The sequence below is a fragment of the Dermacentor silvarum genome, chromosome 5, assembly GCF_013339745.2.
Source record: "Dermacentor silvarum isolate Dsil-2018 chromosome 5, BIME_Dsil_1.4, whole genome shotgun sequence".
Classification (NCBI taxonomy): Eukaryota; Metazoa; Arthropoda; class Arachnida; order Ixodida; family Ixodidae; genus Dermacentor; species Dermacentor silvarum.
Window position 1 is genome coordinate 21437661 of NC_051158.1, and position 14651 is coordinate 21452311.

The window sequence follows — 14651 nt, forward strand, 5'->3', positions numbered from 1 at the left end:
ATCAGTGGAATTTATGCGCAATGAATGGTAAGTGGCTTGTGCACGCCACAGGATTTTTAAAAAGTGCGCATTAAAATAACGACGCTTATATAGCACACAAAAAAAGGGGCGCGTGCCCCTTTCTGGGTTTAACTCGTCTGATAAAGCCTTTAAAGATGTTGAGCCTTTATAGCTCGCAACGCTATAATTTATAGTGTAATTTTTACACACAACGACAATCGTCAACAACTTTTTGTGCACTTCGTTTCTTTAAAGCTCTACGCTCGGTGCCTCTAACGATCTCGTACAGTTCCTGAAAGCAAAGAGACGGACGTACAGCGTTACAAATTATTTGTGTTATTAAATTATCATTTTACGATATCAAAGCAGGCACTCTTACCGCGAAAAGAGACTTGGTAAGTCAGAAAAGACTTATTTCAACTTACTTCAAAACCTCTTCAACTTCGGCCTTTGTTTTCTCTTCTAATAAATAACCTATCATCGCGAGATCAACAATAAAGTTTACCAAGAATGCTTCATCAAGATAAACTGATTTAGGGTTGACTCAAGGTTGATGACGATTACTGCATGTTGCGTGAAAAAAATCACACTCTAAGGGGCGTAATTTACGATGATGTTAATGATGTTAGTGAACGCCATGTGCATTTCCCCTGTCTAACGCCGTATTCCCGGTGCTTCAATGTAAGAACATAGAACTGAATTGTCCGTAAGGATGGCGACTTCCACGCGCAGTTGCAGAACGTGAGGTGATTCTGGAGTGTTTAAGTTTTATTGTACGACGAAGCAATACACATAAAATGTGTAAACTTGTTACAGGTATTGTAAAAATCCACTCTCTCCCGACAAACGAAAAGGGTGCTCAAAGCCCAGCCGTGAATTGGTGCAACGTGCAGTGCCACTCTTCCTCGCTCGGCTACTACGAAAACTAGGTCGTCGTTTTAATCTCATCCGAGATTGCACACGGCCGCACTCTCGGAGGCTATGTCCTTTTTCTTTCCCCTCCTTCGACTGCATATCTTGAAATGCAGCGCAACGGGACGGCACAACAGAGAGGAAGACGAACACAGCGCCTGTGTTCGTCTTCCTCTCTGTTGTGCCGTCCCGTTGCGCTGCATTTCAAGACGGTTCTTATGTCAAAACACCAACTAGCCCAACATTCAACTCGACTGCATATGTCGCCTAGTGAACCGGACGGCCTCCGAGCATGTGCATACTGTCAGTGACATCACTTGCTTGTTTTACATCGTGGAGTCTAAACCTGGATGAGATATTGTAGGTGCAGGCTATGGGGAAGAAAGCAGGCCCCGAGGCCAATATTTGAGTAACGATGTTTACACCACCACCACGAACAACAACAACGAGTACACATGCGCGAATCGGTAGCTCACGCAGCGCCGCTTTGCCTCCCTCGGCCGGCGCGGTAACTAGGTCATCGCTTCTCTCATTTCTCCACAAGTGCAAAAAAACCACCGCAGCGCCAAGCCGCACCATAGCGGCCGCATCGGGAAACCAAGCCGGACAGCGCCGCCAGGAGAGCAGCGGCGTCAGCTACGCTACAACGACGCGACGGCGCTCGCTGCAGCATCGCCGCCCGCGCGTCCTCTCTTTTGTCCTCTCTCTCCCTCACCTTCTCGTCCCCGGCGAACCCGACGACCACCGGTGTTCGCTTTCCCCGCAACACTCTGCGGAGAACCGTACGGCGGCGTACTTTTACTCTCCCGTGTATTTGAAATCGTTGGGAAGCAAGCACCCCCAACTCCTGCCTCGCTGAAGCATCAAGGACCACACGAACGTGTGCCGTGGCATCATCTCTCCATTTGAACCGGACGCGTCGTCTGTCAACCGCTCGACGAAGCGCCGTCTGCAACCACAGGAGTACTTCTGCAACCGCATCGCTCGCGACAGGAGGAGGAGGACGGTACAGCGAGAGGATTATATAGCTGACGTTGTTTTGGAGAAGTGGCGCGTACAGTAGGTGTTATTGTGTGTCTCTCGGTGAGTCGTTGTCAAGCGCTTCGTCGGATAGCGAGCGTCGCGCACACTCGATCATCGCTTCGTCGTCGGCCAGAGGAAGCTTCAAAACAAAACACATCGCGGGCGCCGGTCCAGCCACCCCGTGACGCTGAGGAGCTTGGGATTATTCATCGCGCGCAGCAAAAAAAGGCTGCGGCGTTCGCGTCCCCGGCACTTCGACGGCGGGTTGTGTTTCTTTATCGTCGCAAGATCTGCACCTCCGCCGACGGTGCTACGAAAAGCTGTTGGATCAATCTGATCGCCGTTGATTGTCAGCGCTGGTGAGTTTAAACCCGCCTTTGTTTCTCTCTTTTATCTACGAAAGCAGCGGATGCTTGACAGCTGTGTGTTGACATCCGCATCGCCGCCGGCTCTGGATTATCGATCGTAAAATCGATTCCAGGTGTCTGCTCACGTTTCGAATCGTCGGTTGTAGATGAACGCTGACGATTGGGCGAATGTATCGGACGTGACGTTTCGTACTTTGCGCGACGCAAATGGGATTCTCGAGGTGTTTGGGGAGACTTGCAGAGGAGAGAGGCGTCAGCTGTGTGTTGAGACGAAGCCGAACCGGCAGGCGCTCATATAGCGCAGTCTCGTCGGCGCGCCAATGGGAAGGCGGCTTCGCCGTGACGTCATCGCTACGGAGGCTCATTCATAGAGAGCGTCGGAGAGCATACACTGCAGGGGCAAGTTTTTTCATGTGTTTTCTTTATCAAGGAATATTGTGGTGTCGCATTTGCACAAAACAGGAAGTTGCAAGAATCAGATAAAGGGTCTGTCGCGTGCTTCGCAAAACGATACGTCAAGAGCTGTCTTGATGCAAATAGGTGTACGAGGGCCCCAAACAACAGTTGATGAGCGTAATGACATCAACCATTCGAGCTATCGAAGAAAGACAGATGAGACGGTTGTACTATCAGCTATTTCTTATGCACCTACGGCCGTTTAGTCAACGGCCAAAATGGCAACAAGCGCTAAATTAAACAACCTGACCGGCATCTTATCCTAAAATAAAAGAACGAAACCGAATGCTCGTAGCGAAATAAAGGCCCGGAGTGTAGTTTAACTTCTCCCAATCTCACTTAGGCAAAATAAATGAAGATCAAATCTCCGGGCTGCGTTTTGAGTACGCATTCTCGCAGCCTCACCCGGTGGCAGTTGGGCCGTTTCTTCTTCATTCTCGACGACGGTAGTAACGATTACATCTCCCGCGAAGAAACAATAAGTAAACCTCGCAATCTCCTGGGATTGGCAGTAATTTATCTCGCGAAACAAAGCCAACCAACCGAGAAGAAAAAAATAAAAACAAATGAAGAAATTGAACAGGCAGAATGGACCAGGTCTGCAGGTTTCGCTGGACTGTGCAGACAGAACCCCTTCAGAAGCAACAGCGGCAATAATTCTCAGCCGGTCTGGGAAATCTCCAGACAGGCCAAACGTGTGAGGGTTACCGCACATATACAGAAAGGTGGGGGGGGGGGGGGGGGGGCATTTTTTCCGGTCGCTTGCTGGTTGGTATGGTGTTACCGCCGTTCAGAAAGAGGTTGAAAAACCCGTTCGGCTTCCGAGTACGCGAACAGAGGTGCACGAAGAGTTGTAGTGGTGCTTCGGTCCTTGCTGGCCCTACCGCGTTTTCGAGTACCGAGTATAACGCTATCAGATCGAGACCGCGTTCACTGCTTTGTGTAGGCTTTGAAAATCGCGCAAGCGGAGAAAGGCAGTGGAGGACTTGGTCGTTATCAGCGCCCTATAGGTAGAGCGTATCTGCCAGCGAATCTGGCACAGTTTGGGAAGGAACGGGTCGAATATCTGCGCAACGTCTTATGTAACGCCTGCGGGCCCTTGGGAATACGTGAAATTAAACGCGAATGTGGCGTCCAGCCCGATTATTAGCTGAACTGTAAATACAGGCCTGGGCATGGATAAAAAAAAAATGTCAACCCGAATGATCGTTACGCTTTCACAGATTAATCGATCGATTAACCGCGGTTGTGTTGGATATCCACGCAGAGCACTTAAAATAGGGACAAAAAATGTACGACGTGTGGCGTTAGATGCGTATATAAGTAAATAATATGCATTGAAACAGATGTTTCATTGATTTCGAGGAAATATATGTAAATTACTAGAAGACGACAATGAAGGCCAAACTTTCATACTTTGAATTTCCCGCCGAAATCACAACGCTGGTGACGTGTGACGTCAGGGGATGTCGAAGTGTGTTGTTGTATTTGGGCCGAGCACGGGCGCCAGCAGAAGTTCTCGAAACCTGCTAAGACCAGTCGTTGGATTCTTTAGGATGTAAGGTAGTCAAAAATCTATTAGGAGTGCCGAAGTGGAACAAGGTGTGTGTATATATATTTGTCTCTAGTCTCTGCGTCGTCTCGAAAATGTATGTCTAAGACACTCTCGCATACATGCACGTGTTGCGGATAATATAACTCGGAACCGGAAAACGCCTGTCTTCCGTTCATTTCCGGTGCATGGCACACACGGAAATTCGCGTCATTTCCGGTCACATTCGCGTTAGTTATTGGGTAGGGGTGTCTTTGTTTCTGAGTTTTTTAACGCAATATTGGATCCAGACGAAACAAGGAACGACAGACGTACGTTCTGCCGTCTGTCCTAATCAGCGCTAAAAATGCAAGTGTCATGAATTGACTATTTAGCCTGAAAACGTCTTGCGGTCTATGTCCCTTTCACTCGTGGACAAAACACGTGAGCAGTCAAAAGAGGTATCACGCAGAGATGAACAAAACAGAAAAGAAAGTGCCTTAGCTGTGAGACTTTTTATTTATTTATTTACTTATTTATAAAACACTGCGAACCATGTGCAGGTCTAAGCAGCGTGGATACAGACAGACATTCAAACACAAATTAAAGAATAAAGTGATAGCTGTCATCAGGTGACGTGATCGAGTGTGTACGACGAATTCCAGTCATTAATGGCACGTGAAACAAAAAGAATATTTAACTCCACAAAACCTACCGTATCATTCTTGACACGCATAATTTAGTGCCTAAAAACTCTCGATTTAAGCGCTGGAAACCCAATGCAGCGCCCATATTGGCGTACTTGATATGCTGGAGGAGTTTTTTCAGTTGTTAATAGTTCAGCAAGTCAACTACTAATTAAAATATTTCCGTACTAATTAACTTTTGCTCAATTATCATTTCATTGTTTTCTTCGCACCCATATACTCCCCATGGTCATAAATAAATCTGAGCAAGTTGTTTTAATTTTCTTTGATGTGAAATGGTGTTCGGACTTTGTTGGGTTAAACGCACCTGTATGTGCAAAAAATGGGGTTAGTTAAAAAGTCAAAAGGTCAGCTCGAAAGAAAACGACGCAGAAAGGCAAACCGACAAGAATTCAAAGCCATTTTCGGCGAGTTAATCTCGGGGTGGGTTCTTCGGTCTGATATCGATTCTCGTGCGCGGACCGCGACTCAATTTGGCGCGCCAAACCGCTGTCCCCATACTACAGTCACACCTGATACGCGCTTCACTGCATAGCTTATCGATCGGTGGGTGCCGGGCCCAACCCTCAACAAAGACTAATCCGACCGGACGCATGCAATAAAAAATTTAAAATAACGCACGCAAAATCACCCCCGTCTCGCGCTGGCTGAGTGACAGCCCTTACGCGATGCGCAAGTAAAGGAAAAAAAAAGTAAAACAAATTCTCTGGGTCTTCCAATGTTTAAAGCTTTCTCTGGTTATTGGTTATTTTTCGCAGTGTCACAAAAGTTTATCTGTGTGTAATACAAACACGTGCGCTTATGAATGCTTCCCAAGTTTAATATAGACCAGAACAGTATTCAGCTGAGCTAGACGGTTCAGAGAAAGACGAATTTGAATATAGGTACCGAATAAGCAAGTCTGTCTTTGCAAATGTCCCGGAAAGTTTTAAGCTCGCTGGCATATTTTTATTTTATTTTTATTTTGATAGAATTCAGTGGTGCACGATGTCTTCTGCTATACCGTTTCGGAAACAAGCAGACGTTTTCAAAAAACAAACGCGAAGACATTCGAAGTTCTTTCTTTCTCATCACAGTTCACCGTGTTGTTCGTCGTCGTCTGCTTCGCAATCGAACAGACGACGAATCTCGTGTATTTGCAGGCGTGCAAAGCCCACCGCTTTTCGGTGCTTCGGCGAATCCAACACTCAAGTCAAGATCAAAGCCACCACTGTCGGTTCCCTCGTTTATTCACTCACTCGCCGTCGTTACCCAACCGTCTGCATGAACTCCCCCTCCCGCCTTTTTAATACTGTTTTTCTTTCGTCGTACTTGTGTTTTCGTACTTCTGCGTCGTGCCAAGCTGCAACCGGCGACAGACGTACTGAAAACGCGCCGTTAAGGACCGTACAAATCTGCGTTTGTACTACAGGGCTTCTCGGGGCTTTGCCGGGTCTACGCCACTCACGCCGGGTAGCTTGCGTAGCGTATATAGCCTCTTCCCCCCCCCCCCCCCCCCCCCGTTCACTCTTTCATTCGCTCACCGCCGGGCCAGTGTTTTGTCTGACCAGACGTACTTTTGTCCTTTTGCTTCGATTTGTCGTTTAGTTTCGTTTTTCGTTTCATTTCGTTTCTCCTGGTTTCTGCGCCCGCGCCAGACGATAACGGTGCGAGAGGTGTGTAAGGCTATACGGGGCCACGGTAGAAGAGAACCGCTATTCGTCATCGGAGCAACCCCGACGCCAGAGTCGACACCGCGCTGCAACACGCGGCTAGCGTGGGAGAGCTGCCGGAGGGAGTGTCTGAAAGGGGGAGGGGGTGACGTCATTGCACTGGAGTTGGAAGGGGGAGTGAAGCCAGTAGGGCTCAGCGCAACGCAAAAACAAAGCAAACGCGACGAACAACGAGAAGTAGGGGGGTAATAAGTGGGTGAGGGGACGGTCCTCTCCGAAGCTAGCTGTCACGTCCCTCGCCAAACGACCGGCTGCGGGCGGGGTCAGGCAACACTGGGCTTCGACCTCACGTTCAGGGACGCGTCCCGAAATATACGCGCGTCGTCTGTCCATCCTCGCGTGCGCTTTCGCTGTCCTCCCGATAACTGAGCGGCATGCTGCGGCAGCAGACGACGAAAAAAACGGGGTGCCCTGTCGTCTGCAGAAGTCGTCTGCCCTGTCGTCTGCTAGCAGGAGACAACTTGATCGTCTGCAACGATGCGTGAACTTGTTGTCGTCTGCTTCTACGTTTCTGCTCCGTTTATTTCGTTCATTCCGCGCACCTTCAAAATTTTGAAAGCTGACACACGAACACGGCGGCGAGCGTGCGTCGTCTGCAACGTTGTGTTAGTCGTCTGGCCTCTCTCACTGCCTCTTATTTCGTTATTTATTTTTATACCGCGCCCCCTAAAACTTTGAGGGACAACCCAGAAACGCAGCGAATGGCTTGCAACGCAATTTTACGCAAACGACCTGAACCGATATACGAGAGCTTGTATGTGAGCGAGATGCATTTGTTCAGGTGTGGGAACCAGCGCACACGAGGCGCCATGGCAAAATAACATACGACAAAATATCGATTTGTATGTGGTTCACCTATGCAAACAGAACACTGCATGTGTGTGAACAGTCGCGCGCTGACTTGCTTTTGCGTATATAGTACGTGATGGCCCCCTCACAACTTCCCATAAATATTACTCGATATAAGCGAGGGTGCGTTTTTCACGTTCTCATTTTGTTTTTTTTTTTTATCTTTCGGATATTTTCAGCTGAGGGGCGCGATAGAGCTAAATAGATTTCCCTATGTTATCGAACTTGGGGAAACGATGTCGGAGCTGTGACACGTGAGCGTAAGATAAATATATAAAACGGGGGGACATAGCTTTTGGAAATAGAAATCCCCGACACGTACCATTCGGAGCGGAAATTCCGGAAACGCACGAAGAAAAATGAAATGCAATCATAGACCCCGGCGTCTCCACCAGACGAAAAGTGCTGTGCCGAGAACTTCTGCTGCAGCCGTTTCATTCCTTGTCTTTTTGTCTATTTTTTTTTCTTAAGGCGTCTGCAGTAGAAAAAAAAAGAAAAGAAAAAAACCTACGACGTAGTGTTTACGTTCTAGGCTGACTCTTGCAGAAAAAAAAAAAAAAAGAAACAGCTATATAGGAGTCGTAGAGGTAGGCCATTATTCTTTGCCCCCCGGCGAAATTTTGCAGTGGCAGGCCCCTTGTCGAGGCAAATTACCGGACTTCTGCAAGCCAGCTTGCTCTATCCCGTTCTGACATAAATGCATTCGCCGCTGGAGTTTTAAGTGCGCAACATTCGGCACAGGTACTCCAAAGTACAGTCAGTACAGTCCTAAAGCAGAACGCTCAGCCAGTACTCCAGAATCAATAACAGCGAAGACATATTAAGACCAGCACGCTGTACTTTGTTATGCATGTGCACGTCTGGCCTAACGCGTCAGTACCCTGAGAACGCTAATCGCATTAGAAGTTGAAGAAATGTAGCAGTTGCGTTGGCGTTTTTTCCAGTTAAGCGTTCCCTCTTATGGTGAACCATATACCGCACAACGATATTCCGGGCATATGACGTCATCCAACTGCGAGCTTAGTGTGTACAGAGTATGATCGCCAGACGGTGCAGCGCGCCGACGTCTCGCTTCCTGAGCATCGCGTTTCCGTCTGCAACGGCTGACGTCATGGTCGGCCTCCATGGCAGCTAAGACCCCGCGCTCATTTATGGAGGCATACGTCATACCTCACTGCTCGCATGATGCATAATATAGCGCGCTAACACTGCATGCTGCTGGTATGGCGTATGCCCTGCTAATGTGCCCCTTTACTTCCTCGTTCACTTGTAGGGCCTCGAGCGTCGCTTGTTCGGGCAAAGATTATTATACTGAGGCCATTCAGACGTGCGTCTGCGCGCAGCATGTCGTGCGTGACGTCACACTTATGGGCGGCGACGTTGTTGTCAGTTTTAGTCAGAGTCGCTGATTCGATCCCAGCCGTGGGAATGCAAATAAATCAATAATAATAATAATAATAATAATAATAATAATAATAATAATAATAATAATAATAATAATAATAATAATAATAATAATAATAATAATAATCACACTCGTGTACCGTGGCATTGGGTGGACGTTTAAAAACACCAGGTGGTTAAAATGAATGAGGTGCCATTCATTACAAGGCGTTCAATGTATACGCGTTATTGACTGTGGGGTCTTCGGACACAGAAAACCACAATTAAAGAAAGAAAAGTGTTGCGGTACAGCTAGCGTGAAAACGATAGCTCCAGTATACATGAATTTACTTAACACGACTACTGGCACGACATTTCCGACTTTTCATTTTGTTTTCCCTCGTTTTTCTGCTAGCACCTCGACTTCCCAGGAAGTAATTTTACTGGCAATTCCACAGCGTGCCCTAAATATCTTACTATATTAGCTTTCCCACCAACCGCTAGCAGTTTCGGTTAATTCCGTTTCCCGCGAGGTGCATACGTGTCACGACCACGGTGGAAGTGCAAGACGCAGAAGGTGGTCACGTGGGCGCATAACGTCGCAATGGCACTCGCTCTGTCACCTGCTATGCTCAATTGGCGCAGCACTCGCAGCTCATCAGCCCAGAAAGCCATTCGAGCTCTTCTTCAGTACCTGAAGGCGCCAGACTTGTGCGCCAGACTGTAGACATGCTGCACCTACAGCTTAGTGCACCTGAAGATGCGACTTCTCTCTCTTTCACTCCCCCTCCTCACGTGTAGGGTAGCAAACTGGACTAAGTCTGGTTAACCTCCCTGCCTTTCCTTCCTCCCTTAGCTCTCTCTTTCCGGCGTAACGGCATTTCATTCAACGAAGAAAAAAAATACCAATAAAGAAATGTCACGTCGGTGAAGCCTCGGGCAGGTTGACTGAACGGCTCTTGTAACGAAGCATCGTCTATAACGAAGCAGCATCCGCGGCCCCACAGCAAAAAGGAAAACAGCGTCGACTCTCCGGCCGTGTGGACACAAGTTGGGGGCTCATTTCCCTCGTCGACACGTGTACACTATACCCCATAGAGTGCCACATATCACGCAGCCTCGGGACTCGGGGCGATCTCTTCTTCCTTTGCTTGCCGTTGGCACACTTCCGGGAAGCGCTTCCGAGATAAGAGGCGGCAATGTATCACGCCGATATGACCGCGCGTGTGAGTGTGTGTACCGGATAGAGCGAGGTTGAAGGCGAGAAGGAGGAGTCATACAGTCGGTTCCTTGAACCGAGGAGACGGCGTCGCCGGAGTGCGAGAGATCGCCGAACCATGAACGTATAGCGCGCAATGTGGGCACTGCCGAGGCAGAAAAACGAGTCGCAAAGGCTTTTTTAATGCGAATAACGCTCTTTTATTCTATTTTATTTCGCTTTCGCGTCAGGTTCGCCGCGTTTCGGTTGCTTGTACTACAAAAGAGCCCGGCGAGGTTTCCTTTAATGCGAAGAATTCTTTGCGGACTTCAGGCGCTTTGAATCTATCTATCTATCTATCTATCTATCTATCTATCTATCTATCTATCTATCTATCTATCTATCTATCTATCTATCTATCTATCTATCTATCTATCTATCTATCTATCTATCTATCTATCTATCTATCTATCTATCTATCTATCTATCTATCTATCTATCTATCTATCTATCTATCTATCTATCTATCTATCTATCCATGTCGTGAAGCCATCGTAATTGTTTCTTCAACTGGGTATATATCAGAATAGGCATGACGTGGGGCATGTCATCATCATCATCCGCCTACATTTATGTCCACTGCAGGACGAAGGCCTCTCTATGTGATATCCAATTACCCCTGTCTTGCGCTAGCTGATTCCAACTTGCGCCTGCAAATTTCCTAACTTCATCACCTCACCTATAGTTTTCTGCCGTCCTCGATTGCACTTCCCTTCTCTCGGTATCCATTCTGTGGATTAGAGAGCAAACGGGGATAGCCGATATTCCTATTGACATTATGAGAAAAGAAAATCGAGCTGGATTATGACATGCATGCATACAACACACGAACGACGTGACGTATTTGTCATGACATAAAGGGTATGAATGACATGATGCCGTCGTGGTCGTTTCGTTAGCTCTATATGCACCCGGATAAGAATGACACGACATTAATGAGAAGACATGTGTGGCAGGACAACAGCGATACGTGTATGGCTCGCCGTCTATACAGAGCTGGCCGACGTCAGGTGTCGTTGTTTCGTTAACAGCGATAACAAAACGCCCTTTTACACTTCAGGTCACGACGTCAGACACGTGACCGACGTTTCCGCTGATGGACAGTAATGATGAATTCGCGTTACTTTCCGTTTACTGTTACTCCCCCCAACCCCTAACTCCGATTCGCTGCAGCCTTTTCGTTGCTGCCCCGAAAAGTCTGCAGACGCGACGAAAGCACGAACAAGACGAGCGCCCTCTCGTCTCTATAGCTCCCACTTTACGACGTACCCGGTAATCGTGGCCACGGCTACGCCGGTCAAGCGGGGCCGAGTCACCGTCAAAAGCCCGACGAACAACGTTACCCCATTGTTGATGTCGTTACGTTCCCTACAAAATGGAATTCGCTACCCTCCGAGCGGTTGGGTCACACGTCTCCCTCGCTCCGCAAGTGGCCAGGCAGTTATATAATAGCGGAGGTTTTTTTTTTTTTTTTTTTTTCCCCTCGACCGAAAGCGAAGGAAACCCGTTCCGTTGCGGGACGCCTTGAACGTCGTGCCTTCGAAACCATCCGCCGAGGTGGTGCCCACGGTCGTGAGTGTGGCGGTGCAGACACGCGGCGGCCTATGTGTTACCTGTGCGGGTTCCGCAGAAGCGATTTTACCTTTCTCCGCCTGCCGCGGAGGACTTGAGGAGAGGGCTTGAGGGGGAGGGGGGCGTTTACAAAGAAGCAGCGGTGGGTCACCGCATCGTTTACATTCCACAGCGTTCCGGACCGCCGTGGCCTATTGCAGCCGCTAGGCAGCTGAACGAAAGAAAAAGAAAGAAAGAAAGAAAGAAAGAAAGAAAGAAAGAAAGAAAGAAAGAAAGAAAGAAAGAAAGAAAGAAAGAAAGATAATTTACAATGAAACAGAAACTTTACAAAAACAGAGAGAAACGTACAAAGGAAAGCCGCGAAAATGGGGTCTGCTGATGACGCGCGCACTTAGGAGAGGCTGGGAGCTCCAGGAGCCGAACGAAAAGAACGAGCCGTTTTCTTTGGCCACCACCTCCGATGGCGCGTCGTTGTCTTTACACATCGGCTGCAGCAGCAGCAGCAGCAGCAGCTGGGGGTGGTCTTTACCTCGGTCGCAAGTGCGCCTCATTGCCCTCGCCGCTCAAAGCGCCGCGCGAGTACAACTAGAATTACTGTATATGCTATCAAAAGTTACATTTGATATATAGCATATACAGTAACTCTCTTGGTTGACTGAAGTCACGTGTTGCCCTGATTCTAATGGAAATTATCTTGAATATTTTATACAGTAGTGAAAGCCAGCTATTGGGTCTATAATTCTTCAATTATTTAACGTCTCCCTTCTTATGGATTAGTATAATGTTGGCATTCTTCCAGCTCTCTGGTACACTTGAAGTCGTGATGCATTGCGTATAAAGGACCCCAAGCTTTTCAAGCAAGATGTCTCCTCCATCTTTGATTAAATCGACTGTTATTCCATCTTCTCTGCCGCTTTTCCCCTGGTCATGTCTTCCAAGGCCCTTCTAACTTCATCGCTAGTTGGGGTGATGAACACACACACACGCAAACACACACACGCCACGTGACCGGCTTACCGCACTTCACACACACTTTGACACTCCTAATGCTAACGCATTAAAAAATAATTTTTTTTTCATGAACTAACTCAGTACAAGTGCAGTCCAACAGCGCCCCCGCACAAGCCTTCGGCTTCCGCGCACTTCGATAATAACGGATTTTCGATCAATCCTGAAAGGCGAATTCTCGTTTAATTTTTCTGAACAAACCAGGCAAGCGGCAGTTTAACTTAATATTTTGAATGATCCGAGCCATAAAACGCGATCTAGCGGCAAAATTAAAAAAAAAAAAAAAGAAAGGGGGGGGGGGGGGGGACGCAGGTCGTTGTATACGTGTCTCTCATATCGCCGTCTGAGAAATCAGGAGTGGCGTTATTTTCCGCGTCTGACTGAGTGCGTTACCATCATCCCGTAAGCAGTTCCGTCACAAAGTCTGGCGCAAGAAGCCGGGTTTGGTGTGCTATAGTCTGGTGTGCAAACGGGCTAACCCTCCGGTGTTGCAGCGTGGAAACTCCATCGCTGTACGAAAAAAAAAAAGAAAAATGAAAAAAAGAAAATGCAAGAAAGAGAGAAAGAGAGAGAAAGAAAGAAAGAAAGAAAGAAAGAAAGAAAGAAAGAAAGAAAGAAAGAAAGAAAGAAAGAAAGAAATGAAAACATGAACTGTTAGCCCATTTCCCTCGCTTCGTCGAATCGCTATCGATTTTGAATTTCACGTGCCCGCCATAGCAGGGACGCGGAGCTAGAAGGAGACGACGATCAATAAATCTCTACATTATCAATAATAATTATATTCATATTATTTTATTTAAACATACACTCCCAATGCCGACAGGGCTTATTGCAGAAAGCGCAAAGAAAAAAAATACAGACGTAATACAAATACAGAGCAAATCGAACAAGCTGAACATTTTTTTAAATGCGATGTAAACATATACAATTTGATTATAATAAATGGGAACATGCAGTAAACACACCTGCAAAAGTAAGGAGATACAGTAATCGCCATCGTTATGTATTATCTACAGAATCTACTTGAACGAACGGTAAAGGACACAATAATTAAAATCCGTTTAGAATTGTAAAGTATCATTTCAAAACTACGTTCTCGTTCATTTCGCAGCAAGGGGTCGATTACTGTGCTAATAATAATAATTAGGTCTTTTAGAACACAACGTTAGTCCATCTCTAACACAAAAAAAAATGAAAAGTAAAAAAAAAGTGAAAAAAAAAAAACTATGCCCGAGCATACAGCGTCAGAATCCATGATGTCACGGGACTGTGAGCTGGTTCGGGAACTTCAATATGGCGTCGCCACCTGGCATTTCTTCTTTGCGTCTTTTTTGCGTCATTACAAAGCATCGATCCTCTCACTGGGCTTCTTCGATTTTCCGGAGATATGCAGCCCGTGGCAGCTTCGCGGTTCGATGATAGGAAGTCACGTGAGCTGGGATCCCAAGACAACCCGGAACTGCCCGAAGTTTGCAAAATCGAACGCCGGGACAGCGCTGGCCGCGGGATAAATGTAAACAAGCTACCAATATGGCAGCGACCGGCGTCGGCGGCGCGCGCGCGGCGTAGTCGGCCCATTTCTGCGTTGCCACCGTGAAAATATACAGCTGTGTTCGGGAAAACAATCACTTTTGCGAGATTTCGCGCGACTGGGCATCTCACTTTGCACAGCGTAACAAACGGCCTGCGACGAGTCCGATGCCAAGACGCAAAATCGCACGTAAATAATCGCGCTAAAGCGATCGCTCGAGGATGCCTCGAGGAGGTCGGCCACCGGCGACATTTGAAGTCGTTTGACAAGACACGAAAAAGCGGGTACGTCATTACGCGCAAAATTTCGTGCCGATCGACATGCTTGAGTTCGATTTCAGA

At 47.5% G+C, this 14651-nt stretch overlaps 1 protein-coding gene across 1 annotated transcript in view; it reads left to right on the top strand.

Moving 5' to 3' along the window:
* The first annotated feature begins 1520 nt into the window (after positions 1 to 1520).
* LOC119453029 (neuronal-specific septin-3-like) overlaps positions 1521 to 14651 on the top strand; it is a 52554-nt gene continuing 39423 nt past the window's right edge. The window contains exon 1 of the mRNA XM_037715006.2: positions 1521 to 2294. The gene's annotated coding sequence lies outside the window, so the exon portion shown is untranslated. The remainder of the gene's footprint in view (positions 2295 to 14651) is intronic.